The sequence below is a fragment of the Salvelinus namaycush genome, chromosome 31, assembly GCF_016432855.1.
Source record: "Salvelinus namaycush isolate Seneca chromosome 31, SaNama_1.0, whole genome shotgun sequence".
NCBI classification, from domain to species: domain Eukaryota; kingdom Metazoa; phylum Chordata; class Actinopteri; order Salmoniformes; family Salmonidae; genus Salvelinus; species Salvelinus namaycush.
The window spans coordinates 7,686,675-7,692,690 of record NC_052337.1 but is presented as its reverse complement, the minus strand read 5'-3'; positions in this window follow the sequence as shown (position 1 = coordinate 7,692,690).

The window sequence follows — 6,016 nt, the reverse complement described above, 5'->3', positions numbered from 1 at the left end:
TATGGCTGCCTTCTCATGGGCTCTTAACCAACCGTCCTATTTTGTTTGTTTTTACGCATTTTTTGTGACTTATTTTGTACATAATGTTGCTGCTACCGTCTCTTATGACCGAAAAGAGCTTCTGGAAATCAGAACAGCGATTACTCACCTTGAACTGGACAAAGAATTTCTCTTTAATGAGTCGGACAATAGGGATTTACTCCAGACACAAGAACAGGCCCGTATTCCCTTCATTCGTGGGAGAAAGAGACAGAAAACATATCGCCTTGTACCTTGTGAGGATCCGCCGACGAGTGGCTAATCTGCCCTTGCAATCTGTACTACTGGCCAACGCAAAATCGCTGGAAAATAAATTGGACGAGAAAAAGGCACGCATATCCTAAAAATTGACATTAAAACCTGTAATATCTTATGTTTCACAGAGTTGTGTCTGAACAACGACATAATTAACATACATCTGACGGGTTACACACTGCATCGGCAGGATAGAACAGCAGCCTCTGGTAAGACAAGGGGTGTAGGTCTATGTACATTTTTATAAGCATCAGATGGTGCACTATATCTAAGGAAGTCTCAAGGTTTTGCTCGCCTGAGGTAGAGTATCTCATAATAAGCTGTAGACCACACTATCTACCTAGAGAGTTTTCATCTGTATTTTTCGTAGCTGTTTACATACCACCACAGACTGATGCTGGCACTAAGACCGATCTCAATGAGCTGTATACCGCCATAAGCAAACAGGAAAATGCTCATCCAGAGGCGGCGCTCCTAGTGGCCGGGGACTTTAATGCAGGGAATCTTAAATCTGTTTTACATAATTTCTATCAATATGTTAAATGTGCAACCAGATGGAAAAAAACTCTAAACTACATTTACTCCACACACAGAGATGCGTACAAAGCTCTCCCTCGCCCTCCATTTGGAAAGTCTAACCATAATTCTATCCTCCTGATTCCTGCTTACAAGCAAAAATTAAAGCAGGAAGCACTAGTGACTCTGTCAATTAAGAAGTGGTCAGATGAAGCAGATGCTAAGCTACAGGACTGTTTTGCTAGCATAGACTGGAATATGTTCCGGGATTCTTCCGATGGCATTGAGGAGTACACCACATCAGTCATCAGGAAGGCCATAAAAATTGTCAAAGACTCCAGCCACCCTAGTCATAGACTGTTTTCTCTGCTACTGCACGGCAAGTGGTAACAGAGCGCCAAGTCTAGGTCCAAGAGGCTTCTAAACAGCTTCTACCCCCAAGCCATAAGACTCATGAACATCTAATCAAATGGCTACCCGGACTATTTGCATTGCCCCCCAACCCCCCTCTTCTACGCTGCTGCTACTCTCAAATCAAATCAAATTTTATTTGTCACATACACATGGTTAGCAGATGTTAATGCGAGTGTAGCGAAATGCTTGTGCTTCTAGTTCCGACAATGCAGTAATAACCAACGAGTAATCTAACCTAACAATTTCACAACAGCTACCTTATACACACAAGAGTAAAGGGATGAAGAATATGTACATAAAGATATATGAATGAGTGATGGTACAGAACGGCATAGGCAAGATGCAGTAGATGGTATCGAGTACAGTATATACATATGAGATGAGTAATGTTGGGTATGTAAACATTATATAAGTGGCATTGTTTAAAGTGGCTAGTGGTCAGCTTTTCCGAAAGGAGGGCGGGGGAGGGCCTTATATGCGTCGCGGAAGTTAGAATAACAATGATCCAGGGTTTTACCAGCCCTGGTAGCACAATCGATATGCTGATAGAATTTAGGGAGTCTTGTTTTCAGATTAGCCTTGTTAAAATCCCCAGCTACAATGAATGCAGCCTCAGGATATGTGGTTTCCAGTTTACATAGAGTCAAATGAAGTTCGTTCAGGGCCATCGATGTGTCTGCTTGGGGGGGGAATATATGCAGCGGTGATTATAATCGAAGATAATTCTCTTGGTAGATAATGCGGTCGACATTTGATTGTGAGGAATTCTAAGTCAGTTGAACAGAAGGACTTGAGTTCCTGTATGTTGTTATCATCACACCACGTCTCGTTAATTATAAGGCATACCCCCCGCCCTCTTCTTACCAGAAAGAAGTTTGTTTCTGTCTGCGCGATGCGTGAAGAAACCAGCTGGCTGTGCCGACTCCGATAGCGTGTCTCGAGTGAGCCATGTTTCCGTGAAGCAAAGAACGTTACAGTCTCTTTTGTCTCTCTGGAATGCTACCCTTGCTCGGATTTCATCAACCTTGTTGTCAAGAGACTGGACATTGGCGAGTATTATGCTCGGGAGCGGTGCGCAATGTGCCCGTCTCCGGAGCCTGACCAGAAGACCGCTTCGTCTGCCCCTTTTACGGCGTCGTTGAATTGGTTCGCCGGCTGGGATCCGATCCATTGTCCCGGGTGGTGGGCAAAACACAGGATCCGCTTCGGGAAAGTCGTATTCCTGGTCGTAATGATGGTGAGTTGACGTTGCTCTTATATCCAGTAGTTCCTTCCGACTGTATGTAATAAAATCTAAGATTACCTGGGGTAACAATGTAATAAATAACACGTCAAAAAACTAAATACTGCATAGTTTCCTAGGAACGCGAAGCGAGGATCTTTGTTATTATCTATGCATAGTCACTTTAATAACTCTACCTCCATGTATATATTACCTGAATTACCTCGACACCGGTTCCCCCGCACATTGACTCTGTATCGGTACCCCCTGTATATAGCCCTGCTATTGATATTTACTGCTGCTCTTTAATTATTTGTTCATCTTATCTCTTACTTTTTTTAGGTATTTTCTTAAAACTGCATTGTTAGTTAAGGGCTTGTAAGTAAGCATTTCACTGCAAGGTCTACACCTGTTGTATTCGGCGCATGTGACAAATACAATTTTATTTTATTTTATGTAGTGTCTCTTGTCGTGATGTATGTTTTGTCCTATTTTTTTTATTTTATCCCTGCCTCTGTTTCCACAGGAGGCCTTTTGCCTTTTGGTAGGCCGTCATTGTAAATAAGAATTTGTTCTTAACTGACTTGCCTAGTTAAATAAAGGTTATATAAAATGAAAATATAAATAAATAAAGATAAATAGATATGTTTGTGCAGCTATGACAAATGGAATTATTTGTTCGGCTCTTCACACCTTTCATGTGTGGAACTTGACCATACTAGAATATAATGCTGCTACTTCTACAAACCACAGATATATGAGGAAGTGGTAAATGTCTCTATGACAACAGTGTCTTGGCCTATACTCGGTGTGAAAACATTTAAGGAGGGTGTTTTTGTGACCTGAACTCTGTTCAGTTTGAACAGGCTCAGCAGTTGGAGAGAAAGATGATTGTTCAGTGGTTGGAGCTTTGGTTGCTGTGAGGTAACAACAACAATGGTATTATAACTGGTGTACCAGAGAGACACAGGGTAGACTGAACTGTAACAAGACATTGTGGCTAAGCTATGACCTTATTGTTCAGTTTATTACATTTTCCTCAATATGTGGATTTTAATTTAGTATTAGCACTGTTAAATTCAAACTAATATTAGGACCACCACTAAGTTTTCCCAAAAACTTGATCAGGTTATAATCCAATTAGTTTTAGATGATAAACCAGCAAGACTGGATAAAACCAAGTTAATACTTAATTATACAGTATCTGACTGCTCTCTACTCACTGGTCATAGTGGTGGTACTTTGTATGGTGATTTGTTAACATGATGCAGCCACCACTATGCTTGAAAGTGGTACTCAGTAATGTGTTGTATTGTATTTGCCCCAAACATAACACTTTTTATTCAGAACAAAACATAAATTGCTTTCCCACATTTTTAGCATTATTACTTTAGTGCCTTGTTGGATATTCAATGTCTGCTTTTTTATTTTTACCCATCTACCAATAGCTGCCCTTCTTTGCGAGGGATTGTGGTTTAATCTGTTTTTGAAATTCACTGCTTAACTGAGGGACCTTACAGATAATTGTATGTGTGGGTTTCAGAGATGTTGTAGTCATTGAAAAATCATGTTAAACAAAATTTTCTACAACGGGTTGGTCAAAAGAAGCATTGTCATTGGTTGAGACGCATTCTAAGCCCTAAAAATTGTCAAAGACTCCAGCCACCTTAGTCATAGACTGTTCTCTCTGCTACCGCACGGCAAGCGGTATCGACGCGCTGAGTCTAGGTCCAAGAGGCTTCTAAACAGCTTCTACCCCCAAACCATAAGACTTCTGAACACCCAATCAAATGGCTACACAGACTATTTGCATTGCCCCCCCACCCCCCTCTCCCCTTCTTTTACACCGTTGCTACTCTCTGTTGTTATCATCTATGCATATTGGCACTTTGCCTGTTTGATGGTTTGTCGAAGGCATAGCAGGATTTCTTATAAGCTTCCAGGTTAGTGTCCCGCACCTTGAAAGCAGCAGCTCTACCCTTTAGCTCAGTGCGAATGTTGCCTCTAATCCATGGTTTCTGGTTGGTGTATGTACGTACAGTCACTGTGGGGACGACGTCATCGATGCACTTATTGATAAAGCCAGTGACTGATGTGGTGTACTCCTCAATGCCATCGGAAGAATCATGGAACATATTCCATTCTGTGCTAGCAAAACAATCCTGTAGTTTAGCATCTGCTTCATCTGACCACTTTTTTATAGACCGAGTCACTGGTGCTTCCTGCTTGAATTTTAGCTTGTAAGCAGGAATCATGAGGATAGAATTATTGTCAGATTTGCCAAATGGAGGGCGAGGGAGAGCTTTTTACGCGTCTCTGGGTGTGGAGTAAAGGTGATCTAGAATTTCTTCCCCTCTGGTTGCACATTTAACATGCTGATAGAAATTAGGTAAAACTCATTTACATTTCCCTGCATTAAAGTCCCCGGCTACTAGGAGCGCCTTCTCTGGGTCAGCGGTTTCTTGTTTGCTTATTTCCTTATACAGCTGACTCATTGTGGTCTTAGTGCCAGCGTCCGTCTGTGGTGGTAAATAAACAGCCATGAAAAAAATAGATGAAAACTCTCTTGGCAAATAGTGTGGTCTACAGCTTATCAGGAGATACTCTAATTCAGGCTAGCAAAATCTAGAGACTTCCTAAAATTTCGTGCACCAGCTGGTGTTTACAAATAGTCATAGGCCGCCCCCCCTTGTCTTACCGGAGTGTGCTGTTATGTTTAGCCGGTGCAGCGTATATCCTGCTAGCGGAATGTTTTCCATGTCGTCATTCAGCCACGATTCGGTGAAACGTAAGATATTACAGTTTTTGATGTCTCGTTGGTAGGATATTCGTGATCGTACCTCGTCTAATTTATTGTCCAATGATTGTACTTTGGCAAGTAATATTGATGGTAAGGGTAGATTTCCCACTCTCCATTGGTGGATCCTATATCCTGTGAGTCCTACTTGTTGAAGAAAAAATCTTTGTCTAATCCGAGGTGAGTGATCGCTGTCCTGATATCCAGAAGCTCTTTTTTTGCCGTAAGACACAATGGCAGAAACATTATGTACAAAATAAGTTACAAATAACGCAAAAAACCCCACATACTTGCACAGTTGGTTAGGCCCCCGTAAAACGGCTGCCATTTCTTTCAGCGCCATCTTACTTTTATTTCTTATTCTTATCCGTATTTTTTTAACTGCATTGTTGGTTAGGGGCTCGTAAGTAAGCATTTCACTGTAAGGTCTACACCTGTTGTATTCGGCGCATGTGACTAATACAATTTGATTTGATTTAAAAAAAGTTTCACACAGGTAAGCCTATGATGCAAAAATATGCATCTTGTTTACTGTTCCATCTGCGCATCCAGTGTCCCATCAACCCAGCCAGCCAATTAATTAACTTGATCTCCACTGTTAAAAAACATCTAGACATTATTTCCCCTTGCTTCTAGTCTAACATTTGGTTTGCAACAACGTGGGGTTCTACAAACGTTTCTGTCTGTCTCTCGACATTTCCAACATTGTTTCAATATTGAAATTCGATTCTATTGAGAATAAACCTGTCAGGACGAGATAGACATCTTTTCTC